The following is a 16,694-nucleotide window of genomic DNA, read 5'->3' as shown; positions in this document are numbered from 1 at the left end:
ATACTTGGAATTCTTCCCCACGTTGTAGCACACTCTTTGAACCCACTTTGAGTTAGCTTGAAGAAGATCTGGGGAAGTCTTCCGTTGGACTGAGCTGCACGAGGAGCACGTGTGCCAGGAGCAGCCCGCACGACGCGCCCAAAAGGTGCACGTCGCTTAGCCTGCCGCGAGAGATTCGAGTCTCCCGCATCAAATGCCCCCACCCTTCTTGAAGTTTGCCCCGGCCGAAGGATAGGATGAGAGCACGGACCCTGGTTGGACTGGAGAGTTAGAGCGCCTGGCCAGCTCGTGACGACCTGATGGGTTGCATCAAACCGCCGCGCCTGGAGTGTGAGGGCCATTTCCCTCGCTGCGATCACCTTCGGGCCTCTGTTGCCCAGATCTGACTGTATCATGCGCAAGAAAAGAAGGCGGGCTCTAGATCTATCCGTACATGCCACGCCCACTTGAAATTTCAGGCCCTTGATGGCCAGATCAATCTCTACGCAGAACATGAAAGCCTGTCGGGTCCATTGCATAGCGTTGAACCTTCGGGCTTGCATTGCGAAGGTTATGTCCCCCGCCGTAGTCACGTCGAACTGGCCCTGTGTGGCCTGAAAAAACAAGAGGGTTCCCATCTGCTCAAGCAACTCTCGGTGAGGGGCCACCACGCCTCGCTTTGCTTCAGAAATGGGCCTGAGCATGCCCGGATCCGTCTTGACAGCACGCACGAGAGCTAAGCCTTCACACCTCGCCCTCTTCTTCATTACTTGCTCCTTGAAGAGCCGGATCTGCATGGAACTCATAGGAGTGTGAAGCCTCCTTGCTTCCTCCCTGGTTTCGTCTCGTAGTCTTTCGGCCACTTTGATTCCACCAGGATGGTTGCATCCCTTAGGCCCAGAGACCAGAATGGGCTTGATTGCACACGTGGGTTTCCTTGACTCATGTGTCTGCCTGAAACTTGCCTTCATGTTGAGCGTGGGTTCGATGTCGTTCCCCAACTCAGCCACTTGGGTTCGCTTCCTGAAGACCCACTTGCCATGGTTGGACCGCACCTGGAGCTCCCCAGCACTCCCAATCTTGATGCCGCGTGAGGGTCTGCTACCCTCGGAATCGGCCTTTGCTCCTCGTTTGCTGCATGAGGGCTTTGTACCCTCTGACTTAGCCATTGAAGCACAAGTTAACTCCTCCTCGGTTTCGCAGCAGTGGGACTTCACTTTCTTGCGAAAGCTAACCCGTTGTCGCCTACTAGCCGATTCGGATTCAAGGGGCATCGGACTCGACAAGGTTGTCTCCTCCTTTGCCCCATAGACAATAGAATGGTTCACAGGTTTCCACATCTTCCTCCTCTTCCTCTTCTCACCACTTCCTTCCTCTCCATCACGCTTCCTTCTCTTCTCCACACTTCTCTCTTCCTCCACTCTCTTCTTCCTCTCCTTCTTCACCCAACGTGCAACCATTCGTTTACCCTCCCGGCGCAAGGAGCCTTCCTCATCACACAAGGCCATTCTTTTACCCTCGCGGCTAACGAGCTCCTCTCCATCATCCTCAACACACCCGGCCATTCGTTTACCCTCGCGGCTCACGAGCTTCACACAAGGGTTGCCCGTTCGTTTATTCTCCCGGCGCAAGGAGTCTTCCCCATCCTCAACACATCCGGCCATTCGTTTATCCTCGCGGCTCACGAGCTTAGCACCAAGGTTGCCCGTTCATTTATTCTCCCGGCGCAAGGAGTCTTCCCCATCCTCACTCTTCCGCTTCTCATCAAACAAAACACAAGGCACCAGTTCGTTTATACTCGCTGGCCCCGACGAGTCCTTCTCTTCCTCCTCAACCTTCTTCTTCGCTTCAGCACTTTGCTTCATCTTCAACTCAGCTTCAAACAAAACACAAGGCACCAGTTCGTTTATACTCGCTGGCCCCGACGAGTCCTCCTTACCCTTCCCTACTCCTACACACACTTTCGCATTCCTACTTAGCATACAAGATGGTCCCAGTTCGTTTATGCTCGTTGGGCCGGACGAGCCTTCCTCCTTCTCTCCTACTCCTACCTTCCTTCTCAAACCATTTCTATATACCTCCTTAACCACTCTACTTTTACACTTCAACTTCTCATCACTACTTAGTAAAACACAGGGCTCCAGTTCGTTTATACTCGCTGGGCTAGACGAGTCTTCCTTCACCTCCTCTTCTCCAACACAACTCAAAAACCGTGAAATACAAGGCTCGAGTTCATTTATACTCGCTGGGCTAAACGAGTCTTCCTTCTTCTCTCCTATCTCAACACACTTCAAAACTTCCTTACCTCCTAACTCAACACGCCTTAACTCATCACTACTCCTCATCTCAATATTTATACATGGTAAAATACAAGGCACCAGTTCGTTTATGCTTGTTGGGCCCGACGAGCCTTCCTTCCCTTCCTCCGCTCCAGCACACTTCAACTCAGCATCACGCTTCAGCGTTCCATCTTCTTTCAACTTACCCCCACCTTGCTCCAAGATTTCCTTCTTCTTCAGCTCCCCCCTTTTCTCACCACGCTTCGCTTCATCGACAACACCTTCCTTCCCCTCAGCATACTTTTTCAGTTTAGCACACTTCACCTCCGCTTCACTCCTCAACACACCCCTCTCCATACCGCTCTTCGTCTCAGCATCGACACAAGACTTCAACTCAGCACACATTTTTGGCTTAACACGATTATCAGGCATAGCATGTGGTCCCAGTTCGTTTATGCTCGCTGGGCCGGACGAGCCTTCCTTCTTCTCTCCTTTCTTCCCTTCTTTCCTCTTCCCCTTCTCTCCTATCTCCTCTAATACATAGGGCATATAGCCCCGCAGCACATTCTTAGTACAAGATTTTGACTTGGCCTCTTCGGCCTCGTCCACCTCCTCAATCACCACCCCATCCACAACACACCTCTTTCCCTTTTCTTCCCCGAACATCACATTCTTCTTCAAATTTGTCTCCTTCTGCACACCCTGCCTCATCGCCAAATTTGCATTCCGCTTCTTCACTACACCCTTCTCGTCCACCTCATTCCTCTTCAAACATGGGGCCGGCGCTTTTGCCTTAGCCTGCATACCCTCCTTTTCCGAAATACCCCGCTCCTTCAGACCCTTTTTCATAATTTTCATTAGCTGCACAAACTGGGCCTTCATTGCCCGCATCTTCTCCTCATCCTCATCCTCACTCTCCTCCTCATCCTCACTATCCTCCTCATCCTCTTCCTCAAACCCGGAGCTCGAACTCGGCTCCACACATTTCACAGGCACAGACCGCCGTGGCGGCGCATTCATAAGTTTCGGCATAGATTTTCTCAACTCGGCATCGTCTATTTTCTTCTTCTCCACCTCTTTCTTCTTCCCACGTTCCTCCCCTGCACTTTTCTTCACCACGTCTTCCCTTTTTATGGACTTCATCATCTCAGCACCCGTTTTCTTCTTTTCCATCTCCTTCTTACTCCCTTCCTCCTCATCATCATTCCTCCTCACCCCTCTTTCTCTTCTTTCCCCTGGCATTCCTCCATAAGCAATCGACATTCCATAGTCCAAAGAAATTTTTTTTCTCAATTCACTCTCCACCTCTAGTGCATCCCACTCCTCCACCTTTGTTCTCTTTGTGATCCATTTTTCAATGTCCTCATTCAGATCTATCAGGTCCTCTTTCAGCTCCTCCTGATCTTCTTCCATCTTCCCAACCTTCTTCTTCAACTCACATTTTTCCTTCTCACCTCCCATTTCCATCTTCCTCTTCATCACTCTTATCTCCTCTCCCAACTCAAAGAAATCTTCAATAAGCCTTCTTTTTTTTTTATAAAAATTCTCCACCACCTCGATCTTTGATGCTTGTAAGGTACCCTTCGAAGTTTTTCCATTATGCCTCAGCCCAGGCTCCCCAGCACGATGGTTTGCACACGCCACCCGTGAGGGCGGCTCTGATACCAAGTGTGATGGTCCAACCCTCAGAGACCCTTCCGGGACCCTTTCGGGACCCCGTCTAGGCCCCGGGGCGGCTCTAGACCCTTTCTGGAAACTTTGCATTTTGACCCCGGAACGCGTCACGGGGCACCTCAACACGTCACAGAACACGTCACGGAACGCGACACGGAATGGAACACGACGCGAGGTTTTACCAAAGGGCCCATCTTGGGGGCTTTAACTCATATTCATAGATAGAAAGCATTTACAAGCTTGCACGGGCTCAGCAAGGGACCATGTCACGGAGGGTGGGTGGAGCTATCAACGCGCATCAACACGACGCCCAAACCGTGGGTGAGGGAGCTACAAGGAGTACTCCCTCATAGGTGTTGTGATGGTCCAACCCTCAGAGACCCTTCCGGGACCCTTTCGGGACCCCGTCTAGGCCCCGGGGCGGCACTAGACCCTTTCTGGAAACTTTGCATTTTGACCCCGGAACGCGTCACGGGGCACCTCAACACGTCACGGAACACGTCACGGAACGCGACACGGAATGGAACACGATGTGAGGTTTACCAAAGGGCCCATCTTGGGGGCTTTACATCATATTCATAGCTAGAAAGCATTTACAAGCTTGCACGGGCTCAGCAAGGGACCATGTCACGGAGGGTGGGTGGAGCTATCAACGCGCATCAACACGACGCCCAAACCGTGGGTGAGGGAGCTACAAGGAGTACTCCCTCATACACACCTCCCCTTGAAAAAACTCGATGACCACATCGAGTGAGGGAGGCACAACTTACTGGCCTTTGAAAAATTGCAAGATGACTCAGACTCATATTTATCGTCGGGGGTCTTAACACGCCTCACTATCAAGGCGGCCAATGTCTACCCGCTAGGTGCCATGCTCACTGACTCTATTTACAAACGTGAAACATGGACTTTTCATACTTCTTGCATTCCACCCACTGACTCAATTTACAACTGTGGAGTAGAATGGGACTTAGGCAGAATTGTGAAAGAGACTTTATTGTGCACATCAACCCATCCACCTGCTGACCAAAATTTACAAGCACAGAATGGAGGGTAACCCAGTCGAAGACATGTTGTGCACCCATGCTCCAACTTAGGCCAAGCAGCTTGAGCACGCCGAGCTGCCTGTGGACTAAGGACTTAGCAAGCAGCTTTCACTCTGAATGCCAAGCCCAGAATGCAAGGGTCCAGGCCATGACACCTTGCGAAAGAAGGCCCTCGTTGGCGAGATCTTGCACTTTACTGCCGATGAAGGGAGTGTACGAGGTGCGTTTTGCCTTGAACGCACCTCCCCTTGAAAAGAGTTGGACCTCTATCGTCCGAGTCTTCAGTCGCGCGCGCCCTTTTCTTCTAGCTGTACTCTTTGTGCCCTTGGAGGCACGAATCTGACATGAAGCTCTTTTTGAAGAAAACCACCCGACCTGCTGGGAAGCAGCATGCCGTTTGGCCCTTTGCGCGAGGTCCATTTCACTCGCGTCTAGAATCCTTCCCCGCGTTGCAGCGCACACCTTGAACTGAACTTTGTGAGGCTTGAGTTGGATTTGGGGAAGTCTTCTGTTGGACTGACCTGCGAGGGGAGCACTTAGGATGCTTGGAATTCTTCCCCACGTTGCGGCACACTCTTTGAACCCACTTAGAGTTAGCTTGAAGAAGATCTGGGGAAGTTTTCCGTTGGACTGAGCTGCACGAGGAGCACGTGTGCCAGGGACAGCCCGCACGACGCGCCCGCAAGGAGCACGTCGCTTAGCCTGCCGCGAGAGATTCGAGTCTCCCGCATCAAATGCCCCCACCCTTCTTGAAGTTTGCCCCGGCCGAAGGATAGGATGAGAGCACGGACCCTGGTTGGACTGGAGAGTTAGAGCGCCTGGCCAGCTCGTGACGACCTGATGGGTTGCATCAAACCGCCGCGCCTGGAGTGTGAGGGCCATTTCCCTCGCTGCGATCACCTTCGGGCCTCTGTTGCCCAGATCAGACTGTATCATGCGCAAGAAAAGAAGGCAGGCTCTAGATCTATCCGTACATGCCAAGCCAACTTGAAATTTCAAGCCCTTGATGGCCAGATCAATCTCTACGCAGAACATGAAAGCCTGTCGGGTCCATTGCATAGCGTTGAACCTTCGGGCTTGCATCGCGAAGGTTATGTCCCCCGCCGTAGTCACGTCGAACTGGCCCTGCATGGCCTGAAAAGACAAGAAGGTTCCCATCCGCTCAAGCAACTCTTGGTGAGGGGCCACCACGCCTCGCTTTGCTTCAGAAATGGGCCTGAGCATGCCCGGATCCGTCTTGACAGCACGCACGAGAGCTAAGCCTTCACACCTCGCCCTCTTCTTCATTACTTGCTCCTTGAAGAGCCGGATCTACATGGAACTCATAGGAGTGTGAAGCCTCCTCGCTTCCTCCCTGGTTTCGTCTCGTAGTCTTTCGGCCACTTTGATTCCACCAGGATGGTTGCATCCCTTAGGCCCAGAGACCAGAGTGGGCTTGATTGCACACGTGGGTTTCCTTGACTCATGTGTCTGCCTGAAACTTGCCTTCATGTTGAGCGTGGGTTCGATGTCGTTCCCCAACTCAGCCACTTGGGTTCGCTTCCTGAAGACCCACTTGCCATGGTTGGACCGCACCTGGAGCTCCCCAGCACTCCCAATCTTGATGCCGCGTGAGGGTCTGCTACCCTCGGAATCGGCCTTTGCTCCTCGTTTACTGCATGAGGGCTTTATACCCTCTAACTTAGCCATTGAAGCACAAGTTAATTCCTCCTCGGTTTCGCAGCAGTGGGACTTCACTTTCTTGCGAAAGCTAACCCGTTGTCGCCTGCTAGCCGATTCGGATTCAAGGGGCATCGGACTCGACAAGGTTGTCTCCTCCTTTGCCCCATAGACAATAGAATGGTTCACGGGTTTCCACATCTTCCTCCTCTTCCTCTTCTCACCACTTCCTTCCTCTCCATCACGCTTCCTTCTCTTCTCCACACTTCTCTCTTCCTCCACTCTCTTCTTCCTCTCCTTCTTCACCCAACGTGCAACCATTCGTTTACCCTCCCGGCGCAAGGAGCCTTCCTCATCACACAAAGCCATTCTTTTACCCTCGCGGCTAACGAGCTCCTCTCCATCCTCCTCAACACACCCGGCCATTCGTTTACCCTCGCGGCTCACGAGCTTCACACAAGGGTTGCCCGTTCGTTTATCCTCCCGGCGCAAGGAGTCTTCCCCATCCTCAACACATCCGGCCATTCGTTTACCCTCGCGGCTCACGAGCTTAACACCCAGGTTGCCCGTTCGTTTATTCTCCCGGCGCAAGGAGTCTTCCCCATCCACAATCTTCCGCTTTTCATCAAACAAAACACAAGGCACCAGTTCGTTTATACTCGCTGGCCCCGACGAGTCCACCTTCACTTCCTCTTCACCACTGCTCTTCACTTCAGCACAACTCTTCATCTTCAACTCAGCATCAAACAAAACACAAGGCACCAGTTCGTTTATACTCGCTGGCCCCGACGAGTCCTCCTTACCCTTCCCTACTCCTACACACACTTTCGCATTCCTACTTAGCGTACAAGATGGTCCCAGTTCGTTTATGCTCGCTGGGCCGGACGAGCCTTCCTTCTCCTCTCCTACTCCTACCTTCCGCATCACCCCTTCTTTACATAACTCCTTCTCTACTTTACCTTCATACTTCAACTCTTTATCACTACTTAGTAAAATACGGGGCTCCAGTTCGTTTATACTCGCTGGGCTAGACGAGTCTTCCTTCGCCTGCTCTTCTCCAACACAACTCAAAAACAGTGAGCTACAAGGCTCCAGTTCATTTATACTCGCTGGGCCAAACGAGTCTTCCTTCTCCTCCCCTACTCCAACACATCTCAAAACACCATCTTCTTCCTCCTCATCCGCATAAGATAGCTTACATGGCGCCAGTTCTTTTATACTCGCTGGGCTAGACGAGTCTTCCTTCTTCTCTCCTACCTCAACACACTTCAAAACTTTCTTACTTCCTACCTCAACCCGCCTCAATTCGCTTCTACTATTCATCTCAATATCTATACATGGTAAAGTACAAGGCACCAGTTCGTTTATGCTCGCTGGGCCAAACGAGCCTTCCTTCCCTTTCTCCCCTCCAACATACCTCCACTCAGCATCACGCTTCAGCATTCCATCTCCTTTCAACTTCACACCACTTTGCTCCAAGATTTTATTCTTCTTCAGCTCACCCCTTTCCTCACCATGCTTCACTTCATCATGAACACTTTTCTTCAACTCAGCACACTTTTTCAGCTTAACATGGTCTTCCTTCTTCTCTCCTTTCCCCTCTTCCTTCCTCTTCTCCTTCTCTTCAATCTCCTCTAGCACATATGGCATATAGCCCCGCAGCACATTCCCAGCCCAAGATTTTGACTTAGCCTCTTCGGCCTCGTCCATTTCCTCAATCAGCACCCCATCTACAACACACTTCTTTTCTTCCCCTTCCTTGAACATCACGTTCTTCTTCAAGATTGTTTCCTTCTGCCCATCCTGCCTCACCACCAAATCTGCATTCCTCCTCTTCACTCTACCCTTCTCATCCACTTCATTCCTCTTCAAACATGGGGCCGGCGCTTTTGCCTTAGCCTGCATACCCTCCTTTTTCAAAATACCCCGCTCCTTCAGACCCTTTTTCATAATTTTCATTAGCTGTACAAACTGGGCCTTCATCGCCCGCTTCTTCTCCTCATCCTCATCCTCACTCTCCTCATCCTCTTCCTCACACCCGGAGCTCGAACTCGGCTCCACACATTTTAAAGGCATAGACCGCCGTGGCGGCACATTCATAAGTTTAGGCATAGATTTTCTCAACTCGGCATCCTCCACTTTTCTCTTCTCCTCTCCTTTCTTGCTCCCACGTTCCTCATCTGCCCCTCTTCTCTCCACACATTCTCCTTGCATAGATTTCTTCATCTCAGCACCATTTCTTTTCTTCTTCTCCACCTCCTTCTCACTCCCACTTTCCTTCACCTCACTCCTCCTCACCACCCTTTCTCTTCTTTCCCCTGGCATTCCACCATAAGCAATAGACATTCCATAATCCAAAGAAAAATTTCTCCTTAGTTCACTCTCCACCTCCAGCGCATCCCACTCTTCTACCTTTGTTCTCTTTGCAATCCATTTTTCGATATCTTCGTTCAGATCCGTCAAGTCCTCTTTCAGCTCCTCTTGATCCTCTTCCATCTTCCCCACCTTCTTCCTCAACTCACTTTTTGCCTTCTCACCCCCTGCCTCCATCTTCTTCTTCAACCCCCTTATCTCCTCTCCCAACTCAAAGAAATCTTCAATAAGCCTTCTTTTTTTTTTGTAAAAATTCTCCACCACCTCGATCTTTTGTGCTTGTAAGGTACCCTTCGAAGTTTTTCCATTACGCCTCAGCCCAGGCTCCCCAACACGATGGTTTGCACACGCCACCCGTGAGGGCGGCTCTGATACCAAGTGTGATGGTCCAACCCTCATAGACCCTTCCGGGACCCTTTCGGGACCCCGTCTAGGCCCCGGGGCGGCACTAGACCCTTTCTGGAAACTTTGCATTTTGACCCCGGAACGCGTCACGGGGCACCTCAACACGTCACGGAACACGTCACGGAACGCGACACGGAATGGAACACGACGCGAGGTTTACCAAAGGGCCCATCTTGGGGGCTTTACATCATATTCATAGCTAGAAAGCATTTACAAGCTTGCACGGGCTCAGCAAGGGACCATGTCACGGAGGGTGGGTGGAGCTATCAACGCGCATCAACACGACGCCCAAACCGTGGGTGAGGGAGCTACAAGGAGTACTCCCTCATAGGTGTTTTCGGCTCCAACGGCAAGGCATACCTACAAAGCCCGAAATTTTCCTTGGGGGGGGGGGGGGGAAGGGCGCCTCGCGACATGGCGTGTTGAGGGGGGGAGGGGGGCCGAATTTTGGAGGGGGGGGGGGCACCGAATTTTGAAGGGGGGGGAAGGGGGGGGGGAGGGGGGGGCCGAATTTTTGACGGGGGGCGTGTTGAGGGGGGAGGAGGGGGGGGGTGGTGTGTGTTGAGAGGGGCCGAATTCTTGAGGGGGGGGTGGGGGGGGGGGGAGGGGTGGTGTAGTGTGTGTTGAGAGGGGGGGGCGAATTTTGGAGGGGGGGTAGGGGTGGTGTGGTGTGGTGTGTGTTGGGGGGGGGGGGGGGGGGGGGGGGGCAGAATTTTTGAGGGGGCGTCATGGTGGGTGGGTGGGTGTGTTAAGGGAAGGGGAGCACGTCGCATCTTGTCATGTCATGGGGCGCGGGGGGGGGGGGGGGGGGGGGAGGGGGGCGTCGCGACATGGTGTGGTGTGTGTTGGGGGGGGGGGGGGGGCATTGCGGTGGGTGGGTGTGTGTGTTAAGGGGAGGGTGGCACGTCGCGTCGTGTCATGTCATGGGGGGGCGCGGAGGGGGGGGACGCGTCGCGTCGTGTCGTGTCATGGGTGGGGGGTGGGGTGGGGATGTCATGGGGGGGGGTGACAAGACACGACGCGACGTGCCCCCCTCCCCTTAACACACACACCCACCCACCCACCGCGATGCCTCCCCCCAACACACACCACACCATACCACCCCTCCCCCCCCCCTCCAAAATTCGCCCCCCCCTCAAAAATTCGCCCCCCCCAAAAAATTGGCCCCCCCCCTCAACACACACCACACCACACCACCCCTCCCCCCCCTCCAAAATTCGCCCGCCCCCCCTCAACACACACCACCCCTTTCCCCCCCCCCCTCTCAACACACACCACCCCCCCCCCCCTCAACACACACCACACCACACCACCCCTCCCCTTCCCCCCCTCCAAATTTCGCCCCCCTCTCCAAATTTTGCCCCTTCCCCCCCAAAAAATTCCCCCCCCCCCCCCCCCCCCCAAAAAAATTCCCCCCCCCCCCCTCAACACACACCACCCCACCCCCCCCCCAACGCACACCACACCACCCCTCCCCCCCCCTCAACACACACCACACCACACCAACCCTCCCCCCCCCCTCCAAATTTTGTCCCCCCCCCCCCCCCCAAAAAATTGGCCCCCCCCCTCAACACACACCACACCACACCACCCCTCCCCCCCCTCGAAAATTCGCCCCCCCCCCCCTCTCAACACACACCACCCCTCCCCCCCCCCCTCAACACACACCGTCCCACCCCCCCCCCCCCCCCCTCAACACACACCACACCACCCCTCCCCCCCCCTTAAAAATCCCCCCCCCCCCCCAACACACAAAACACCACCCCTCCCCCCCCTCAAAAATCCCCCCCCCCCCCCCCCCCCTCAACACACACCACACCACACCACCCCTCCCCCCCCCCCTCCAAATTTTGCCCCCCCCCCCCAAAAAAAATTGGCCCCCCCCCTCAACACACACCACACCACACCACCCCTCCCCCCCTCCAAAATTCGCCCTCCCCCCCCCAACACACACCACCCCACACCACCCCTCCCCCCCCCCCCCCTCAACACACACCACACCACACCACACCACCCCTCCCCTTCCCCCCCTTCAAATTTGGTCTTCCCCTCAACACACTCCACCCCACCCCTCCCCCCCCCCCAAAAATTCGCCCCCCCCCTCCAAAATTCGCCCCTTCCCCCCCCAAAAATTGGCCCCCCCCCTGAACACACACCACACCACACCACCCCTCCCCCCCCCTCCAAAATTCGCCCCCCCCCCCACCTCAACAAGCACCACCCCTCCCCCCCCCCCTAAAAAATTTCCCCCCCCCCCTCAACACACACCACACCACACCACACCACACCTCCCCTTCCCCCCCTCCAAATTTCGCCACCCCCTCAACACACACCACCCCACCCCTCCCCCCCCCCCCCGCCCCCAAAAACTTCGCCCCCCCCCCTAACATACACCACCCCACCGCCCCCCCCCCAAAAAATTCGGCCACCCCCCTCAACACACACCACACCACACCATCCCTCCCCCCCCCCCCCCCCCCTGAATACACACCTCCCCACCATTCCCCCCCCCCCCCCCCCCAACACACACCACACCACCCCTCCCCTTCCCCCCTCCAAATTTCGCCCCCCCCTCAACACACACCACCCCACCCCTCCCCCCCCCCCTCCAAATTTTGCCCCTTCCCCCCCCAAAATTTCGCCCCCCCCCCCTCAACACACACCACACCACACAACACCACACCACCCCTCCCCTCCCCCCCCCAAAAATGCCCCGGCCCCCCTCAACACACACCACCCCACCCCCCCCCCCCCAACACACACCACACCACCCCTCCCCCCCCCTCAAAAATTCCCCCCCCCCCTCAACACACAAAACACCACCCCTCCCCCCCCCCCCCCTCCAAATTTTTCCCCCCCTCCTCCCCCCCAAAAATTGGCCCCCCCCCTCAACACACACCACCCCACCCCCCCCCCCCCCCCCTCAACACACACCACACCACCCCTCCCCCCCTCAAAAATTCCACCCCCCCCCCCCCCCTCAACACACAAAACACCACCCCTCCCCCCCCCTCTCAAAAAGCCCCCCCCCCCTCAACACACACCACACCACCCCTCCCCCCCCCTCAACACACACCACACCACACCAAACCACACCACCCCTCCCCTTCCCCCCCTCCAAATTTCGCCCCCCCTCAACACACACCACCACACCCCTCCCCCCCCCCGCCCCCAAAAAATTCGCCCCCCCCCCCCCGGCCAACACACACCACCCCCCCCCCCCCCAAAAAAATTCGGCCCCCCCCTCAACACACACCACACCACACCACCCCTCCCCCCCCCCGCCCCCAAAAAATTCGCCCCCCCCCCTGGACACACACCACCCCCCCCCCCCAAAAAAATTCGGCCCCCCCCTCAACACACACCACACCTCATCACCCCTCCCCCCCCCTCCAAAATTCGCCCCCCCCCCCCCCCCTCAACACACACCACCCCACACCATCCCTCCCCCCCCCCCCACTCAACACACACCACCCCACCCCCCCCCTCAACACACACCACACCACCCCTCCCCCCCCTCAACACACACCACACCACACCACACCACACCACCCCTCCCCTTTGCCCCCCTCCAAATTTCGCCTTCCCCTCAACACACACCACCCCACCCCTCCCCCCCCCCCCCAAAAAAAATTCGCCCCCCCCCCCCCCGCTCAACACACACCACACCACACCACACCACACCACCCCTCACCCCCCCGCCCCCTTCAACACACACCACCGCACACCACCCCCCCCCCCCAAAAGTTCCACCCCCCCCCCCCTCCCCCCCCACTCAACACACACCACCCCACCCCCCCCTCAACACACACCACACCAAACCAGACCACACCACCCCTCCCCTTCCCCCCCTCCAAATTTCGCCTTCCCCTCAACACACACCACCCCACCCCTCCCCCCCCCCCAAAAAATTCGCCCCCCCCCCCCTCCCTCAACACACACCACACCACACCACACCACACCACACCACACCACACCACACCACCCCTCCCCCCCCCTCAAAAATCCCCCCCCCCCTCAACACACACCACACCACACCACACCACCCCTCCCCTTCCCCCCTCCAAATTTCGCCCCCCCCTCAACACACACCACCCCACCTCCCCCCCCCAACACACACCACCCCACCCCCCCCAACACACACCACCCCACCCCCCCCCCCCCCCCCCCCAAAAAAATTCGCCCCCCCCCCCTCAACACACACCACACCACACCACCCCTCCCCCCCCCCTCCAAAATTTGCCCCCCCCAAAAATTCGCCCCCCCCTCAATACACACCTCCCCACCCTTCCCCCCCCCCCAACACACACCACACCACACCACACCACACCACACCACACCACACCACACCACCCCTCCCCCCCCCCCCTTGGAAATTCCACCGCCCCCCACCTCCCCCCCCCTCAACACACCACACCACCCTCCCCCCCCCCAAAAATTCGCCCACCCCCCCCCCCCCCCACAACACACACCACCCCACCCCTCCCCCCCCCTCAAAAATTCGCCCCCCCCCCCTTAATACACACTCCTCCCCCAAAAATTTGCCCCCCCCCTCAACACACACCACCCCACCCCTCCCCCCCCCCCCAAAAAAATTCGCCCCCCCCCCCAGTACACACCACCCCACCCCCCCACCCCCCCCCCCCCAACACACACCACCCCTCCCCCCCCCCAAAAAAATTTGCCCCCCCCCCCCCTCAACACACACCACACCACACCACCCCTCCCCCCCCTCTCCAAAATTTGCCCCTCCCCCCCATCACACACCACCCCACCCCACCCCCCTCCCCTTAACACACACACCCACCCACCACGATGCCCCCCCCCAACACACACCACACCATGTCGCGATGCCCCCCTCCCCCCCCCCCCGCCCCATGACATGACACGACCCGACGTGCTCCCCTCCCCTTAACACACACACCCACCCCTTCCCCCCCCTCAACACGCACCACACCACCCCTCCACCCCCCCTCAAAAATTCGCCCCCCCCCCTCAACACACACCACACCACACCACCCCTCCCGCCCCCTCCAAAATTCGCCCCCCTCGATCACACACCACCCCACCCCACCCCTTCCCCCCCCTAAAAAATTCACCCCCCTTCAAAATTCGGCCCCCCCACCCTCCCCCCTTCTCCCCCCCCCCCCAAAATTTGGCCCCCCTCACCATGACATCCCCCCCCACCCATAATACAACACGACGTGACGCGTCCCCCATGACATCCCCCCACCCTCCAATGACATGACACGACACGACATGCCCCCCTCTCCCCCTTCACCCTCCACACACACCACACCATGTCACGATGTGCCGGCCCCCCCCCCCCCCATGACATTCCCACCCCACCTCCCCATCCATGACACGACACGACATGACGCGCCCCCCCATGACATCCCCCCCACCCCCTATGACACGACACGACGCGACGTGCCCCCCCCTCCCCCTTCCCTTCTCAACACACACCACATCATGTCGCGACGTGCGGCGCCCCCCCCAATACACACCACACCACACCGTGGACAAAGCCGCATTTTGAAGGGGGGGCGAATTTTTGAGGGGGGGGGGGGGGGGAGGCATGTGTTGAGATGGGGGGGGGTGAATTTTGGAGGGGGGAGGGGTGGTGTAGTGTGGTGTGTGTTGAAGGGCAGGGGCGAATTATTGAGGGGGCGTCATGGAGGGTGGGTGGGTGTGTTAAGGGGAGGGGAGCAAGTCGCGTCGTGTCAGGCCATGGGGCACGGGGGGGGGGGGGGGAGGGGGTGCGTCGCGACATGGTGTGGTGTGCGTTGGGGGGGGGAGCATTGCGTTGGGTGGGTGTGTGTGTTAAGGGGAGGGTGGCACGTCGCATCGTGTCGTGTCATGGGGGGGCGGGGAGGGGGGGGCGCATCGCATCGTATGGGGATGTCATGGGGGGGGGGGGGCGCGGCACGTCGCGACATGGTGTGGTGTGTGTTGAGGGGGGAAGGGGGGGGGCGCGTCGCGTCGCGTGGTGTCATGGGGGGGCGCGTCGCGTCGCATCGTGTCATGGGGGGTGGGGGGGATGTGATGGGGGGGCCGAATTTTTGAGGGGGGGGGAGGGGTGGGGTGGTGTGTGTTGAGGGGGGAGGTGAATTTTTGAGGGGGGGACGTCATGGGGGGGGCGCATCGCGTCGTGTCGTGTCATGGGGGATGGGGGGATGTCATGGGGGGGGGGGAGGGGGGTTGTCATGTTATGTTGGGGAGGGGGCGCGTCGCGTCATGTCGGGGCATGGTGGGGGGGAGGGGGCATCGCGACACCCCGCGTCACCCCCCAGGACACGGCACACCCCCCCACCCCACCCCACCGCACCCCCCTACGATGCAGCGCCTCCCCCCCCCACCCCACCTCGAAAAACCCCGCTCCACCCCACCGCACACCCCCTCCACCCCACCGCACCCCCCCACGATGTCCCCCGCACTCCACCTCGAAAAACCCCGCTCCCTCCACACCACCCCACACCCCACCGCACCCCCCCACGACGCGGCGCATATCCCCCCCCGCACCCCACCTCGAAAAACCCCACTCGACCCACCCAACCCCGCGTCATTCCCCCAGGACACGGCGCACCCCCCCACCCCACCGCACCCCCCCACGACGCCCCCCCGCACCCCACCTCGGAAAACCCCGCTCCCTCCACACCACCCCAACACGCCTCCGAAAACCCCGCTCGACCCACCCCACCTCGCGTCAGCCCCCCCACGACACGGCACACCCCCCCACCCCACCGCACCCCCCACGACGCGGTGCATATCCCCCCCCCCCACACCCCACCTCGAAAAACCCCGCTCGACCCACCCCACCCCGCGTCACCCCCCCATGACACGGTGCACCCCCCCACCCCACCGCACCCCCCCACGACGCCCCCCCACCCCACCTCAAAAAACCCCGCTCCCTCCACGCCACACCACCACGCCTCCGAAAACCCTGCTCGACCCACGCCACCCCGCGTCTCCCCCCCACGACACGGCGCACCCCCCCACCCCACCGCACCCCCCCCGCACCCCACCTCGAAAAACCGCGCTCCCTCCACAGCACCCCACCTCTCCTCCAAAAACCCCACTCGACCACCCCCACCCCGCGTCACCCCCCACGACACGGCGCACCCCCCACGACGCCCCCCCGCACCCCACCTCCAAAAACCCCGCTCCCTCCACAGCACCCCACCTCTCCTCCAAAAACCCCGCTTGACCACCCCAACCCCGCGTCACTCCCCCATGAGACGGCGCACCCCCCCACCCCACCGCACCCCCCCACGACGCC

Source organism: Lygodium microphyllum, chromosome 22, assembly GCF_053477565.2.
Source record: "Lygodium microphyllum isolate KBCC chromosome 22, Lygodium_microphyllum_v1.1.10, whole genome shotgun sequence".
NCBI classification, from domain to species: domain Eukaryota; kingdom Viridiplantae; phylum Streptophyta; class Polypodiopsida; order Schizaeales; family Lygodiaceae; genus Lygodium; species Lygodium microphyllum.
Note: the sequence above shows the minus strand (reverse complement) of the source record.